Here is an 18842-nt window from a genome sequence, read left to right on the forward strand (position 1 = left end):
TGACACTGGTTGACCAGGCAATGTGGATTAGATAGAGGATGCATCATGAAATGTGATATCAAATTGTGCGCATTCACAAGAGAGGATTCATCTGATAACTCACGAGTGTCATCATCCTTCACTGGTCGTCTGGGCTCTTCACAGCAGTCTAATATTGATTTTATTTTGTCCCTTGTCACGATGTTTTCTTCTCTTCCTACGCACCTGCACTTGTAAAGAAAAGAGTGAGATTTACCACACGGACCAAAAATGGGAGACAGTCTGGAGGAGAGAATTATTTAGCATAATTCTTTCAATTATTTATGAGATATGTTTATATTTGCTGTATCAAGTTTATTATTTATTAGTCAAAAGTAGGCTTACATGAACACTGCAAGATCTGACGTCAAAATAAATACTCTGTCATATCCTGGGTCACACCCTGCATGTCTCAGTTTATTTCTTAGTGTCTCAAGTAGGCTTATATTAACACTGCAATGAAGTTACTGTGAAAATCCCCTAGTCGCCGCACTCCGGCACCCATTTGGGTACGCTGAGGGAGAATTTAGCACGGCCAATGTATCTAATCAGCATATCTTTCAGACTGCGGAAGGGAACCAGAGTACCTGGAGGAAACCCAAACAGACACGAGGAGAACGTGCAGACTCTGTACAGATTGTGACCCAAGTTGGGAACCAAACCCAGGTCCCTAGCGCTATGAAGCAGCAGTGCTAACGACCGTGCCAACTCGAGCAAGAGTAAAAACTGTTCCAAAGCGCGGGAGGGAAATCCAACTTGTGGAAAAATTCTGCCAATAATAACTCCTCCAAACTGAGTGCTGCTCATTAATCATTTCTGCAAAGATTACTTCCCCAGCTACCGATGCCGGAGGTTTAACATCTTCACAGTCTATGGCCTTGCCCAACCAAAATCTGGGCTTTCCTCCATCCCTATATTGGACACTCCTAATTGCTGTTCCATTGACTCTGGCCTATTTGCACCTCCTCTCCACCACCACCACCACCCCCCCACCCCCCCCAACCCCCAGCAACTCTTCAATTAAGGTTTCCTCTCATTTTGCCTGTCTCTGCTGACCTTGCATTCTCCACATCAAAATTATCTTGTTACCTATTTCTCCCACTGCACAAGCACAACGTGAATGCAAGTTCATGATCTTGATGGTTCATTTTCATCATGCTGCAAAATCACCTCACCAAAGTAACCTTGACCAAGATTTCCTCTGTGACATCAGTGCCAAAATTGACAATATTTATGCAAAGTCTCCCTGCAGTATACCTGTAATGAGTGCAGCGTGAACTTAATTTGTTCTTCACCAAAAAAGCTGGTAATAACATTAAACCTCTGACTGCTAATCACAAATATTTGATTGTGAGGCACTCTGAAATGTCCTGCGATTAGGAAAGGCACCTCTTTCAGGGATATCAGCATTTTGTCACTCGAAGCGAGATGTGGCATTTGATCCGGTCTTAGTTTCACTTTTGCTTTGAGCAGAGCACAGACACACAGCTGAGGTGTTCAAGCTTTATACGTATGTACAAACTGTTCTCATGTGCCTAGTCTTAATAAATGAACCCACAATTTGTTTACCCAATCCCTTATCAGTGCTTGGTGCCATATATCTTCTACAGTAAATAAGACCAAGTCGTTACATCGTTATAATAATAACAGCATTAACTTTGTGTGACAATTGCTCAACTTGGTTCCAGCACCATGCTCTATTCATTAGTCATGCATTTATTACGAAGACTCAAAAAACTTACAGTATATCAAAACCACTCTAAAAAGGAGGTAGTATCTGATCTTCTTACCCATGATGGATTTTCTTTTTTTTCGGAACACTGGCAAGGTCAGTAATTTCTGGTTACCCTGAGAAGGTGGAGCAGTGCCTTCTCTTCAGACCACTGCAGGAGTTTGTGAACCAACTGAATGGCCTGAAAGGCCACCAGAGCTAGGAAACCAAGGTTTGCGAGGCAACTTCAGAGGACAGTTCAGAGGGAACCACATTTCTTTACTGGTATATCACATTGATTGGGTAGCCTAAAACAATCAATTAAGCCTCTCATCCTGATTGTGATATCACTAATGAGAATGGATCCACTTCTTTCAAACTAGCCATGATATTTTGACTTAACACATTGGTCACCTTTCCTCAAGGGAAGAGAAGGCTGCAGAGTGACCTGATCAAGGCTCTGAGCATTGGCAGGGGAGACATAAAGAAGATGCGACCACGGTGGGAATCGTCCAAAACCGTGGACCATAAATACGAGAAGGTTACTGACAAATTCAAAAAATAATTTGTCTGGAGAATGGTCAGAATGCGCAACTCACTACCACAGGCAGTAGTTGTGATAAGGATCACAAATACATTTAAGGAGAAGCTACATGAGAGAGAGAGAGAGGAATAGAGACACGTGCAAATAAGATTAGGTGAAGTTCGGAAAGTGGGGGCTCATACAGAACCGAAACTTCAGCACCGACCAGCTAGGTTAACTGACCTGGTCCTGTGATGGAAAATTCTACGTAATCCTTCGTAGTTCTATCAGCCTCACTACACAAATGGCTGCAACTGAAAGAAATCCTGACTCTCTTGCCTTTTTCCAATAGCTCCGAATGCAGAACTGGCAGCTGAGACCAAAGGCAAATAAGGAGATCAGTCAGCGATGTGACATTGAAGGAGATTCAATTTGAAAATCAATGAATGTGGATGCCTGAAAGGACAGAGAGGATAGGGAATGCGAGAACAGAACAATCATTAAGACATCTCATTTCAAGGAATGTTTTTCTTTGAAATTGATGTGGAGTATTTGCACTGGTAGCTTCAGTCATGTACTGTGGCTGTACAAAATAGATAAATGCAATCAATTTGCTGCAGGGATTCAGCGGTTTGGTCCAACAAGATAGGATGTGCTCACCCCTGTGAGAACAGGACCAGATTTGAATGTTCCACCTATTACAATTAAACAGTCGACCAAGAGTCGCTCCTCCAGTTAACACTTGAGTGCCGTGCACCAAACAGATGCTGCCTAGCTGAAGTCAGTGCCTCTGAGAGAAGTGGGGAGTGGGGAGTGGGCAGGTGGGGGAGGGGGACGGGGGGGTGGAGTAAAGAGTTGTAAAATCAAATACAAATATAATCGTACAATGGTTATGGCACAGAAGGAAGCCATTTGGCCCATTATGCCCATTTCAGCTCTCTGCAAGAACAGCTCAGCTAGTTCCATGCCTGCTGTCGTCTCCCCTCCCTCCTTCCCCCCACCATTCACATCCATCTTCAGAAAATTAGCCACTTCGCTTTCAAAATCCACAACTGAATCTGCCTCCGACACATACTCTCGGGTAGTGCATTCCAGATCCAAAACAGCGTTGAAGGTATTTCTTCATGTCATCTTTGATTTTTTTTTGCCAATGATCCTAAATCAGTGCCTCTTGGAAAAAAAATAGTTTCTCCCTATCTACTTGCTGCAAACCCCTCGTGATTTGAGCACCTCTGTCAAATCTCCCCTCAACCTCCTCTCCTCCAAGGATGACACAGCCCTTAGTTTCTCCAGTCTATCCACATGATTGAAATCAGCCATCCCTTGAACCATTCTCTCAAATGCTTTCATAGCCTTTCTAAAGTGCTGTTCCCAGAATTGGGCACAATATCCCAGTCAAGGCCAAGCCAGTGTTTTTTGTAAAAGGTTTATTCGAACTTCCTTGCTTTTGTACACTATGCCCCTATTTATAAAGCTCAACATCCTGTATGCCATTTCTGAATCACTTTCTCACTGTGCTGAGCCACCTTCAATGATTTGTATTTATGCATCCCCCTAGTCCCTTTGCTCGTACATCTCCTTTCAAATTGCAACCTTGATTTGACATTGGCTCTTGTATTTTCCCATGGAATAATTTTGTAACAATGCTTTTGAATGAGGTGGAACAGTGGCAGAGTGGGGGACCTCAGGTGAAAATGGGGGTGGAGAAGGCATCAGATCAGGTCACCCTCATGCCAGTGTGGTCTATGTTTGGGGTTGGCTCTCTTTTCTGAGGGATTGCTGTTGCTCTCTTGTACCCTCGGAGTCCAGCACACCATGTTTGTGGTAACACACGTAAAGCCCGCCATCCCTGTTGGTGGGCTGGGTGAATGGCATGAGGCTGGTGAACGGCCTGTCAAACCCACTGGAGGTATTCAAATTCACAGAATTGATTTGATTTATTATTGTCACATATATTAGTACACAGAGAAAACTTTTGTTTGTTGTGCACCATACAGACAAAGCATATTCTTCATAGAGAAAGAAAGGAAAGAGTGCAAAATGTAGTGTTAAAGTCATAGCTAGGGTGTAGAGAAAGATCAACTTAATGCAAGGTAGGTCCATTCAAAAGTCTGATGGCAGCAGAGAAGAAGCTGTTCTCGAGTCAGTTGGTATGTGAGCTCAGACTTTCATATCTTTTTCTTGACGGAAAAAGGATGGAAGAGAGAATGTCCAGCGCGTGCGTGAGGTCCTTGATTATGCCGGCTGCTTTGCTGAGGCAGTGGGAAGTGTAGACGGAGTCAATGGATGGGGGGGGCTGGTTTACATGGCCTTCGTTCACGACCGTTTGTAATTTGTTGCGGTCTTGGGCAGAGCAGGATCCGTGCCAAGCTGTGATACAACCAGAAAGAATGCTTTCTATGGTGCACCTGTAAAAGTTGCGAGAGTCGTAGCTGACATTCCAAATTTCCTTAGTCTTCTGAGAAGGTAGAGGCGTTGGTGGGCTTTCTTAACTATAGCATTGACGTGAAGGGACCAGGACAGTTTGTTGATGATCTTAGAAGCTTGAAGCTGTCAACCATTTCCACTTCATCCCTGTTAATGTAGACAGGGGCATGATGTCCATGATTCTTCCTGAAGTAGTTGATATCTTCTTTATTTTGCTGACATTGAGCAAGAGACATTGCTGCACCAGTTCACCAGATTCTATATCTCATTCCTGGACTCTGTCTCATCATTGTTTGAAATCTGACCCACTACAGTGGTGTCACCAGCAAACTTGAAAATCGAGTTGAAGGGGAATTTGGCCAGACAGTCACAGGTGTATAAGGAGTACAGTAAGGGGCTGAGGACACAGCCTTTAGGGGCACTGGTGTTGAGGATGGTCACAGAGGTATTGTTGCCTCTCCTTCGTGATTGAGGCCTGTGGGTTAGGAAGTCTAGGGTCCAGTCACCAAGGGAGGGGCTGAGCTCCAGGCCACGGAGTTTGGAGATGAATTTTGTAGGAATAATGGTGTTGACGGCTGACCTGGAGTCAATAAAAAGGATTTTGGAGTGGTCAGAGGACATATTTTTGTTTGTGTTTGTGCTGTAGTGTTCTATGTTCTATGTTCTATATCCCTTTTCCTCCTTGCTCTGCCTCTTCTCATTTGGCTCATGTCCATTTCCTGTTGCCCCTTGCGATGCCTTGCCCTTACATTATGGCCTGTGGTCTTCTTGTCTCCTGGGCCTTTTCCTTCTTTTTTAAACCTGACATAGGTGGCTTTGTTAGCCAGGTGCTCCAGGGTGGAGTGAAGGGCCAGGAAGATGGCATCTGCTGTGAGCCTGTTGCGGCAATAGGTGAACTGATGACAACCCCTCCCAAGCCCTTAGCCGTAACTGGGAGGTCAGAATTGATTTGTGCAATGAAAGCCATTCTAAGCACTTCATTACAAGGGACGTCGGAGCCACCAGGCGACAGTCATTGAGGCACGCTGCCTGGCTTTTCTTTGGTACCGGGATGATGGTTGTCTTTTTCAAGCAGATAGAGATCTCAAATTGGTGTAAAGAGAGGTTAAAGATGTCTGTGAATACCCCCGCCAGCTGATCCATGCAGGACCTAAGTGCTCGTCCAAGTACCCCATCCGGGCCGGTCGCTTTCCATGGGTTGACTTCCAAGAAGGCTGCTCTGACATTTATTGATGGTAACCTTGGATGTGGTTTCAGCCAAGGCTTCCAGGGTGGATGGCACGTTCTCGCTGACGTTTTGCTCAAAACGGGCATAGAATGTGTTGAGCTCACCGGGGAGGGTTGCATTGGTGCCGGCAATTTTACATGTCTTCATCTTGTAACCTGTTATGTCTTGCAAACCTTGCCATAGTTGTTGGCAGTCCATGCGACTAGCCTGGGGCTCTAGCTTGGCCCAGTTCTGTCTTCTGGCATCATAGAATCCTGACAGTGGAGAAGGCCATCTTTCCCATCGAGTCTGCACCGATCACAATTCCACCCAGGCCCTATTCTCATTACCCCACATATTTACCCTGCTGATCCCCTCGACACTTGGGTCAACTCGGTATGGCCAATTAATCTAACCCACACATGGTTGGACTGTGGGAAGAAACCGTAACACCTGAAGGAAACCTACGCAGGCACGTGGAGAATGTGCAAACAGTGACCTAAGACCAGAATTGAACCCGGATCCCTGGTACTGAGAGATAGGCAGGGCAAACCACAGTGCTACCATCATCGATGGATCTCTGTGGAGCATATTTGTTGACCATCAAATAATATGCCCAACATCCAAACAGGACAAATGTCAAGCTTGCAAAACCTCTTTGTACCACCGTCATAATTATCACCACAATATATTTCCAGAGAGAATGGGAGGTTTCATTAATAGATCAAGGATTTATTTTCATTTGAACTGAAGAGTGATCAAATCATGAAGCATTCTAACTCACTACTGATAATTTATTTCAACAGGTTGACAAGGCTGTAGTGAGAGGATACAAACAGAAGAAGATAATCACAGGCAGGAACAGTAGAGAGGTTGGAAAATGAAACCTTTGTAACCAAAACAATGACAATAATTTGTGTTTATATAACAGTTTTGATGACAAAGTGAAACATTGGAAAGTCACTTCACAGGAACATTATAAAACAATATTCGACACCGAGTCACGTAGAAGTAACAGAGAAAAAGTTTCAAAGTGATAGGTTTTAAAGATGAAATGTGGGGTAGAGAGCTGGAGAGGGTTAGGGAGAGAAATCTAGAAATAAGGGTCAAGATAGCCGAAAGCATGGCCTGCCAACGGGAGCGATTAAAATCAACAGACACAAAGTGCTTAGAGAAGAGCAGATATTTTGAGGGCTGTCAAACTTGGGGGAAGCAGAAGGAGGACTGAAGCTATGGGGTATTTAAGCTGGGGGGCGGGGTGGGGTTGTGGTGATGACCAAGTGGTATTTTACTGGACCATCAATCCAGAAACTCAACTGGGGACCCAGGTTCGAATCCCGCCACAGATTCAATGGTGGAACATGAATTCAATTTTAAAAAATCTGGAATTAAGAATCCACTGATACCACGGAACCATTGTTGACTGTTGGAAAAAGCCCATCAGCTTCACTGATGTGCTTCACGGAAGGAAATCTACCACCCTTTACCTGGTCTGACCTACATGTGACTCCAGAGCCACAGCAATGGGGAAAACTCTCAACTGCCCTCCAAGGGCAACAAGGGACTGTCAATAAATGCTGACCAGCCAACAATGCCCATGTCCCACGAATGGATAAAAGAAAAGAGGGTGGGCATCTTATGAACGAGGAGTTGTTGAAATAGGAGCCATTGTAGAACATCTAGCACAGGAGCAATGGGTGAATGGGACTTGGTAGAAGTCAGGACACAGACGACAAGGTTTCGGATTAACTTAAGTTGATGGAAGGTGAAAGGTGGGAGGTTGGCAAGGACACATTGGAATTGAAAGTCTGGAGGAAGAGATGTGTGGATTAAGTGGATTGGCCATGCTAAATTGATCCTTAGTGTGAGGGGGATTAGCAGGGTAAAAAAATGGAGTTACGGGAGAGGGCCTGGGAGGGGTTATCATCAGTGCAGGCTTGATGGGCTGAATGACCTCCTTCTGCACTGTAGGGATTCTATGATTCGAAGAGGGTTTCTGCAGCAGATGTATTGAGGCAGGACTGGGATCAGCACAATTGTCCGCCACAAAATGTTCAAAGAATCCTTACAGTGCAGGTGGCGATCATTCGGCCCATCGAGTCTGCACCAACCACAACCCCATCAGCCCCTGTCCCTGTAACCTCACGTATTTACCCTGCTAATCCCCCTGACATTAAGGGACAATTTAGTATGGCCAATCCACCTAATCTGTACATATTTGGACTGTGATTGAAGCAGAGTCCAATCACTGAATAGGAAGAGTTGCTGAAAAAGATGAATATTCATGTTGTGTGTGAATCTGCGAGAGGTTGGACAAGGTATCTCTCAGAATTGATGGCTGAATGGTTTGGTAGTATTCTATAACTGAATGGGGAGTCTCCCTGCAGTGTCACAGGCTTCATAACACTTTTTGTTAGTTAAAGGACCATGGCAATGTTTGCAATATGAAGACAGCATAATGCAGTTATGTGATTTGCCATTACTTTCACAAACATGCAACAGCTGGGGAAACACCACCTGGTGAGATGAATGAACGAAGCTTGAAGCGCTACAATTGGCAGCTTTTATATTTGGAGAACGTGTTTGATATTCTCCGACTTTTGCAGAAAATGAGTCAATTAACATCTCAAACATAATTTCATTTTGTGTTCCACTGATGAGCCAAGTCTGCGGATGGATAATCCACTCCAAACGTGAATGATGCTATATTTTTGGAAATTATAACTTTGAGAGAAGCCTCTTCATTTGCAAATCGTTGAGGAGGAATGCAAGTCACAACCAACAGTGAAGAGCTCCATATTTGGAAGAATAATAAGCAACAGGAGGAAGCGAAGAGGAGGAGGAAAACTGATAAATAAACAGAGCCCATCACTGACTTTAAAAGGAGAACCCATCTGGGTGAATATTGCTCTTCTGGCTATACGTGCCTCTATATATTTTGGTTTCAAGGAACCACTTTCAAAGTGATGCATGCAGGTGGAGAAAAGTGTCACCAGCTAAAAATATACAGGGCAAGAACGAGGAGAGGGCAGCTCAGCCAAGACTCATAAAAACTAGGAGCTAATGTATGGTCCAGGTTAAAATGTCAGTGTTTCATATATCACCTTAATTTGGGGCAGGACAAGACTATTAATCCAGAAAGTCAGCTAATGTTCTGAGGACCCAGGTTCGAATCCCGCCACAGCAGATGGTGGCATTTGAATTCAACTAAAAATATCTGAAATTAAGTATCAATTGATGACCATGAAAACCATGCACGATTGTCGGAAAAATCCACCTGGTTCACTGATGTCCGTTAGGGAAGGAAACCTGCCGTCCTTACCTGGTCTGGCCTATGTGGCTCCAGAGCCACAGCAATGTGGTTAACTCTCAAGTGCCCTCCAAGGGCAACTAGGAATGGGCAATAAACGCTGGGCAGCTAGCAAAGCCTATGTCCCACGAATGAATAAAGAAAAATACTCACAAAATAAATCTAACCTGCATGATTCAGATCATTTCGTCCATGTTATGGATCCAGGATTAAAAAAAAATAAACTTCATCCCTCCCTATCACCACATATTTTCATGTGCTTCAAAGCCTTCAGTCCAATGCAAAATTTGACCACCTCGTAAAAATGATCATTCAAACATACAAATTAGGAACAACAGTAGGCCACCCGGCCCCTTCACACCTGCTCTGCCATTCAATGAGATCACGTTTAATCCGATTGCAAGATGAACACCACATTCCCACTGAACGCCCAATAACCTTTCACCCCCTTGCTCAAGGAGCTATCCACCTCTGCCTTAAAAATATTCAAAGACTCTGCTTCCATCGCCATTTAAAGGAACAGTTCTAAAGACTCACCACCCTGAGAGAAAAAAATTCTCCTCGACTCTGTCTTAAGTGGACAATCTCTTATTTTTAAATAGCGACTCTAGGTTCCCAATTCCTACACGAGAGGAAACATCCTTTCCACAACTACCCAAGACTGATCATAAGTGCGAAACCATTCACAAATACTTTCATCTCATCTTCCTCGTCCCACTCTACAGTTTCCACCGACCTTCTATATTTTATAACGTATTCAGTCAGAGAATCATAGAATCCATACACTGCATAAGGAGACCATTTGGTCCATCAAGTCTGCACTGACCATAATTCCACCCTGGCCCTATTCCAGTAACCCCACATATTTACCCTCCAAACACCAAGGGGAAATTCTGCATGGCCAATCAACCTAACCCGCAGATCTTCAGAGTGTGGGAGGAAAGCAGAGCGCCCGGAGGATACTCACGCAGATACGGGAGAACGTGCACGCTCCAACAGACAATCACCCGAGGTTGGAATCGAACCCGGGTCCCTAGCACGGCAAGGCAGCAGGGCTAACCACAGTGCCACCCGTTCTTTCAGTGTGATTGTGTTATCCCATCCTTGATCGAAAGGGCAGAGAAATGGCCTGCTTCCTATACATGCTACCTTTCTGCTTTCCATCAGCAAAGCTCTCTCTCAATGACAAGACTTGGAGCACACCAACCCATACAAAACTTTTAATTCATGCAAGTTAATTCATAAAATAAAGACAGCCACTAATTGCTTTTGGAGAGATAAGTAGTACTTTCATCACCAGACAAACATGTCTTAGAAGCTACCGACTACCAGCTGCAAATTTTTGTGAACACAGAGATACCAACTTTCATTGGGAGGTTTTTTTTTGCAGCAAATAGCTTTCACCACCAGTTAAAGAAGATAAATTTCTCATGAATACTAATAACCACGCGATATTCGAAAGGCATTTTTGCGTGATATGAAAGTCGAGCTGAAGGGAGCCTGCTGCGTGCAGTGTGTCAAAGAAGCCCATCTCGACAGAAGCGTTCCTGATTCTGCGATTAGGATGAGGGAGCCAGTTTTTCACTACGATATCCAGGGACACCTTTCTTATGTGTTCCGTCCCACTCGACCCAGGCACTGGCAAGCAGTCAGTACCTGTGGAACAATACCTCAGCGGTAATTGGAGTCAGAAACAGGAAATAATTGGAGAAAGTGGTGGAGGGTGGGGGGAGGGACTTCTCTTCCATCTTGCCAGGTACGAAGGCAGCACTCCCAATCACAGAGACCAGTGGCTGGCTGCAGTGGGAAATACTACTGCCGCAATGTGTAACTTTCTCAATTTGGTTTAAGATTACGTTGTTATGGAATATAAAAGGAGCTTTATTCTTCATTCTATTCAGTCATTACATGATCTGGATTAGCTTCAATGCTAACACTATCAAGACAAACGTAATGTTTCGTTTCCAAGCCCATACAGGAAATAATGTTTGACCAGTGGTGAAAAAAAACCCAGCAATTCTTTGCCTGAATGCTATCGGTTCAGTGGAATTAATGCCATCATTATAAATCGTTCTTCTGGCGCTGATCTGCTTTTCTGAACTATCCGCCAACCAGATCCTCTTTGTATTACTGAACAAACTCGTACTCCGAGCAGAAGTGAGCAGATTTCACATATCAAGAAGGGAACAATTTTTAAGTACCGTGAGCAAGTGAATGCTTGTAACAGAAATACCCTCACAACAAAGCCAAAAGGAAACAAAAGACTTAGAGCAGAATTTACTGCCTTTCCCCAAGGTAAGCTGGGTAGCAAGGAGGCATTTAAGTGGAATTGAAAGGATGGTGGGAGGAGACACTGCCACCTACCCACCTTTTCTCTCATTAAATCCAGGGTGGGAATACTCATGGACTCATTTAGAACATGGAACATAGAACACTAGAGCACAAACAGGCCCTTCGGCCCACAAGTTACACTGATCATATCCCTACCTACCAGGCCTATCTATAACCCTCAATCCCATTAAATCCCATGTACTCATTTGAGGGCCTTAAGTGGACCATTAATTGGGAGGGGAGGGAAGGAGCCATCCGCCATCCTTGATGCCGATCTTCTTATCCCTATCCTGCGTAAATTACCCCAAAAGACCCCCATCACTCACCTATAGCCCGATTCTCTCGGCAAATCTGGGCCTGAGGCGGGTGCAATACTGGCAGCAGCCACTGCTCTCCCAGTGGTGCTAATGCTGAGGAGCAATGGACTGCTGCCTTTGATTGGCTGATTTGGTCCAGATTTTCCACCAGAGTCTTTGACCCTGGAGAGGGTCCGCCGCTGGCGTTTATTGCAGCACGCGTTCCTGAAAGGAGGCAAAGTTTATTTATTAGCGTCACAAGTAGGTTTGCATTAACACCGCAATGGAGTTACTATGAACATCCCCCAATCGTCAAACTCCGTTCAGGTATATGGAGGGAGAATTTAGCATGGCTGATGCATCCAACCAGCAATTCTTTCTGACTGTGGGAGGAAACCCACACAGACATGGGGAGAATGGGCAAACTCCGCACGGACAGTGATCCAAGCCAGGAATTGAACCTAGGTCCCCTGACACTGCAAGGCAGCAGTGTTAACCCATGTTCCACCATGCTACCCCAGTGCAGTGCTCTTGTGAGACCCTCGTCACCTCCATTAAATAATGCCTTCAGACCCGAAGTCCAAACATCCACCTCAGTAAGATGATCCACTTCGCATCAGCTGAAGTGGCCTTGAAGAAGAACAAAACAAGCTTTGTCTGATGCTAACTACATGCACAGAAACCCTTCTGCAAGAAAATATCAAAATTCATCAGATGACATATTTGCATCACTCAGTCTCTGCCAATATTCATACTCGGGAGTGAATTGTTCTAAACAGATGCCTTTCATTGAGCTTAACTTTAGCTTCATCAACAATTTGTTTGGGCTTTTCAAAACATATCCAGAGCCCTTCCGTAGAGTTGAACAGTCAGACCCTCACCTGAGGCGCATGTCTTTCAATTAAATGCCAAAGGAAAGAAATGAAACCAGCCAAAGGCCTCTCTGTGTCAGAAACAAAAACCAAAGGCATTTTCTTCAAATGTAGAAATCTCAAGCTTTGATCAAATGCTTTCCAGGTACACTGAGTTACTGAACAGTTGATGGGTTGGCAGACTCTCAGATTGTACTTTAGAAAATTTTCAATAAAGAAGTCAGGTAAATAGGCCCACTGGGTCTTAGTGCGACACAAACAGATTAGCCATGATCTTACTGAAGCAGGCCTGAAGGGCCAAATGGCCTCCTTCTGCTCCCATTTCACATGTCTCTCTAAAAAGCTTTGCTGTGGAGAGTTTCAGTCCAAATGAATGGCTCATATAGCGACTCTTGAACTTTTTTTTTATTCATTCGTGGTACATGGGTGTCGCTGGCTGGTCAGCATTTATTGCCCATCCCTAGTTGCCCTTGAGAAGGTGATGATGAGCTGCCTTCTTAAATTGCTGCAGTCCGTGTGCTGTGGGTCGACCCAGCGACTGCAAAGGGACAGTGATATATTTCCAAGGCAGGATGGCGAGTGGCTTGGAGAGGAACATGTCGGTGGTAGCGATCCCATGTATCTGCTGCCGTTGCCCTTCTAAATGGAAGTGGCATTGGCAGAGAAACCACTTCTAAGTAAAATTAAGCCTTGTTTATGGCCTGTTGATAGATCTCTGAAGTTTTTTTAAATACTGAGCACCTGACCACTTGTTCTCCTCTCTCCTGCTTCTGCTGATAGGTAACTGGAAGTCTTTGTCCTCTCTGGGCACCTTAAATCTCCTCACATCCACCAACTCCCAGCCAATGAGGAATTAAAGCAAATAGAGTTAAGCTTAGTGAGGAAGGGCATTTTTTAAATTCATTTGTGGGACACGGGTGTCGCTGACACTTATTACTAATCCCTAGCTGCTTCTAAACTGAACGGCTTGCTAGGCTATTTCAAAGGATAGTTGAGAGACAACCAAATTGCTGTGGCTTTGGAGTCACACACAAGCCGAAACAGGCAAGGACAGCAGATTTCCCTCCTCAGAGGGCATTAGTAAACTAGATGAATTTTTCCGTCAGTCAACAATGGTTTTACCGTCATCAGTAGATTCTTAATTCCAGATTTTTTTTTATTGAATATAAATTCCACCTACTGCTCTGATGGGATCTGAAGCCAGGTCCCCAGAACATTAGCTGAATTTCTGGATTAATAGTCTAGCGATAATATCACAAGACCTACACCAATTATCCAGTCAAATGATGAGCCAATTAAATATGGTGAGTAGGTTTTTCCGCGTCTTCTGTGGCACGTTTCGTGGTGGCGGAGGGAAAAAGATACTAAAGTCAGAAGTTGCGTACCATCCGACTCAATAACAGCTTCTTCCCTGCTACCATCAGACTTTTGAATGGACCTACCTTATATTAAGTTGATATTTCTCTACACCCTAGCTGACTCTATGTGCTACGTTCTGCACCCACTCCTTTCCTTCTCCACGAACGATATGCTTTGTCTGTATACTGCACAAGAAACAATACTTTCGACTGTATCCCAATGCATATGACAATAACAAATCAAATCAAGGTTCCACATAAACAAACATCCCATCCAACAGAAATCATTTCCACTTCCGCACCCATCACTGACCTTAAATTTCACAGCAGAAGATTCTGCACATTGTTTTTTCCTAATAAGTGCTGACTGATTAGAAATTAAATAAACCAATGTTCACAAACCAGCAGCGCCAGGGACCCAGGTCCAATTACAACCTTGGGTGACTGTGTGGAATTTGCGCGTTCTCTCCGTGTCTGTGTCGTATTCTTCCGGGTGCTCTGATTTCCTCCCACAGTTTCGAAAGGTGTGCTGATTAGGTGGACTGGCCATGGTAAATTGCCCGAGTGTCGGTGGGGGACCAACAAGGTAAATAAGTGGGGTTACGGGAATAGGGCTCGGGTGTGATTGCTGTCAGTACAGGCTCAAATGGGCCGAATGGCGTCTTTCTGTACTGTAGGGATTCTGTGCATTGCCAATTTACATGGTTTTGGGTTGGGGAATGAAAAAAGCAACTTGCGATTTCGAACACATCTCATTTGGTATTTGAGAGTTTGCCACTTGGTTTATGAGACAATAGTGTAATAATTCCTGTGTTCTGTCCAAAAAAATTCTTCTAGAAAATTCTAGAATGTGCACCCTGGACCTATTTAAATGTACATGTGCTTCCTTGTCAAAAGAAAAGGAAAGATAATCTTGGGAAAAACAAGCCTTTTTTAAATCTGCGTGGGATTTAACATTGAATCCACTGGGATGGCACAGAGCCTCACACAGGCACAATAACTTTTTCTCGACAATGTAAAAGGTGAGACTCTATTTGGTTTTATCCCTGGTTGTATTGAGATAGAACAGAAATCAAAACGTGGACCATTTCATGTTTATAAAAGAAAATAAACCAATAAAGTATCAAAGAGGAGCGGAAGATTAAACTTTCAAAGGGAAGCCAAACCTGCTTCTTGTTGGAGGGCTAGGTCAGTCCTCAAAGTAATGACTTGGAATCTTTAAAGATTCAGTTAGAAAGGCTTAAAATTAAAACTCGTCCCAATGTGGTAGAATGCCAGGTGCTCCTTTGCATTTAATCTGTTTTATTGGGTTCATAATCTACTTCCACTCAGAACCAATATTGGGCTTGATTTAAAATATATAATTATGAAATATCCTGGAAGATATACAAGGTGCTGTGTTAACTAAAAACTCCAAGCCCTTAATGCTTATGCATCAAAATAAACAGATAGGTTTTGACTGTGTCCCTTGCCGGATTTCATTTTTAAAAATGCTTCCCTTGTGTCTCCACTTCTGAAATTAAAGATTCCGTTCGGGATAAGCTGTCACAGCCAGTTTACTCATTAGTGTCACAAATAGACTTACATGAACATCACAATTAAATTACGGTGAAAATCCCCCCATCACCACACTCCAGCACCTGCTCGGCGAGAGAATTTAGCATGGCCAGTGCACCTAACCAGCATGTCTTTCGGACTGTAGGAGGAAACCAGAGAAAACCCATGCAGACATGGGGAGAATGTGCAAACTCCACACAGACAGTGACCATACAGACGGGAATCGAACCTGGCGCTGTGCGGCAACAGTGCTAACCATTGTGCCACTGTGCTTTGCAAGAGTTCCTTAAAGCAGTAGCCAAGGTCCAACCAGCTGACTCAAACCAGGAATCAAACTCAGGTCCCTGGTGCTCTGCGGCAGCAGTGCTAACCATTATGCCAACATGCCACTCAACAATTTCAACCAGTGACAACATGGTTTGAATATGGAGGCCAAGACCAAATCTTTGTTGACCATATCGCCACAGACATTACATTCTGACAGAAGAGGAGTGAACCGCTTGACAGCCTTTTCTTTCTATTCTAGTATTTTTTAAAATCATTTGAGGTGTGGGTATAGGTGCTAGACCAGCATTTATTGCCCATCCCAGGTTGCCCTTCAGAAAGAAGTAGTGAGCTGCCTCCTTGAACTTGAAATTAAGATGTAGGCACACAAACAGTGTTGTGAGGGAGTGACAATGAAGAAATGGTGATATATTCCCAGGTCAATTTGGTGAGTGACTTGGAAGGAATCTGCAGGTAGTGATGTTTCCAGGTATCTGCTGCTCTTGTCCTGTTACATGGTGGTGGCTGGGGGTTTGGAAGGTGATGCCTAAAGAACCTTGGTGAGTTCCTGCAGTGCATTTTGTAGATGGTACACATGGTTCATATCCACACTATTTATATGCCTGGTCCAGTTCAGTTTCGGGTCAATGGTAACCCCCAGGATATTGAGAATGGCGGATTCAGTGAAGGTAATGCCACTGAATGTCAAGGGGCTGTGGTGAGATCCATTCTTGTTGGAGATGGTTTTTACCAGGTACTTGTGTGACATAAATGCCACTTATCAGCCAAAACCTGGATATTGTCCAGGTCTTGCTGCATTTGGACATGAACTACTTCAGTATCAGAGGAGTCACGACTTGTCTGAACATTGTGCAGTCATCAGCAAAAATCTCCACTCACCTTATGACAAAGGCAAGGTCACTGATAAAGCAGCTGAAAATGTTTGGGTCTGGGACACTGCCCTGAAGAACTCCTGCAGTGATATCCAGAAGCTAAGATGATTGACCTCCTTTGTGCCAGGTATGACTCAAACCAATCGAGGATTTACCATGATTCCCATTAACTTCAGTTTTGCTGTCGCTCCTTGATGCCACACTTGGTCAAATGCCGCCTTAATGTCAAGGGCCGCCACTCTCACCTTACCTCTGCGTTCAGCTCCTCTGTCCATGTTTAAACCAAGGCTGTAATGAGGTCAGGAGCTGAGTGACCCTGGCAGAATCCAAGCTGAGCATCCACGAGCAGCTTGAGTAAGTGTCATTTGATAGTGGTGTTGAGGACCCCTTCCATCACTTTACTGATGATCGAGAGTAGGCTGATGGGGTAGTAATTGGCCAGGTTGAATTTGTCCAGTTTCTTTTGCACAGGACATACCTGAGCAATTTTCCACATTTCTGGGTTAATGTTGTGGTTGCACTGGAAGAGATTGGTTCAGAGTGTGGCATGTTGTGGAGCACGAGTCTTTTGGACTACTGCCAGAATATTGTCAGGGGCCCAAAGCCTTTGCAGGATCTACACATGTAGTGAATTGAATGAGGAGGTTAATATGGATCATCCACTCGACACTTCTGGCTAAGGATTGTTGCGAATGCTACAGCCTTTTCTTTTGCACTGATGTACTGGTTTCTTCCATCATTGAAGATGGGGATATCTGTGGGGCCTCCTTCTCCAGTGGGTCAGTTTATTGTCCACCACCATTCAAGACTTGATGTGGTCGGACTGCTGAGCTTAGATCCGATCTGTAAGTTGTGAAATTGCTTAGCTGTCTATTACTTGCTGCTTAAGCAGTTTGGGCGGCACGGTCGCACAGTGCTTAATACTGCTACTTCACAGCTCCAGGGATCAATTCCCGGCTTGGGTCACTATCTGTGTAGGAGTTTGCACGTTCTCCTCATCTCTGCTTGGGTTTCCTCTGGGTACTCCAGTTTCCTCCCACAGTCCAAAGATGTGCAGGTTAGGTTGATTGGCTGCGCTAAAAAATTGCCAGTAGTGTCCTGAGGTGTGTAGGTTAGAGGGACTAGTGGGTAAAATATGTAGGGATTTGGAGGTAGTGCCTGGATGGTATTGTGTTCGCTGCAGACTCAATGGACCGAAAGGCCTCTTTCTGCACTGTAGGGTTCTATGACTTCTGTGACTCAAATGGTCTTAGCTCATATGGCTGGCTTGTGATGCACAGTGATGCCAACAGTAAGGGTTCAATTCCCATACTGGCTGAGGTGATTCATGAAGATCCCACCTCTCAACCTTGCCCCTCACCTGAAGCATGGTAATCCTCGGGTTAATTCATCACCTGTCAGCTCACCCCTCAACTAGGACAGCAGCCAATGGTCCTGTGGGACGATGGCAACTTCAGTCCTGTGTAGCAGCTTCACCCGGCTGACACCTCACTTATGGTATGCTTGTTGTTGTTCCTGGCATGCCATCTTGCACACTTAACTGAACCAAGATTGAGTCCCTAGCTTGGTGGTGACGGTAGAGTTGGGGGGGAGGGGAGAGAGGAGGAGGAAGAGGGTGGTGCTATGCTGGGCCATGAGGTCGAGTCCAACTCCATTGCTGCTGGTGATGACAGTACCTTATGGATGCCTAGTCTTGAGTTGCGAGGTCTGATTGAAGTCTATCCCATTTAGCACAGTGGTAGTGCCACTTCGGTCACGGGTAATATCTTATTCTCGGCTGGCTAGGATAGACTGATGCAAAACAAATTAGAGGTCAAGTCAAAGATCCGAATGATGTATTTTATATTCAGTGCCACACAATACAGGATGTTTGTTCACAACAATAACCAAGAGGTGAATGTTTCCCTTGTTATCATGGGGATCACAGTCTCAGAATTTGTTGGTGGGCAGATGATGGCGCTATGATAGTATCAGTGGACTAGCAATCTCGAGGCCCAAGTTTATGGGGACAGGGGTTCAAATCCCACCAATGCAGCTAGTGGAATTTAAGGTCAATTAATAAAACTGGAATTATG

Source organism: Carcharhinus amblyrhynchos, chromosome 25 (genome assembly GCF_965287045.1).
Source record: "Carcharhinus amblyrhynchos chromosome 25, sCarAmb.v2.hapA, whole genome shotgun sequence".
Taxonomy (NCBI): Eukaryota; Metazoa; Chordata; class Chondrichthyes; order Carcharhiniformes; family Carcharhinidae; genus Carcharhinus; species Carcharhinus amblyrhynchos.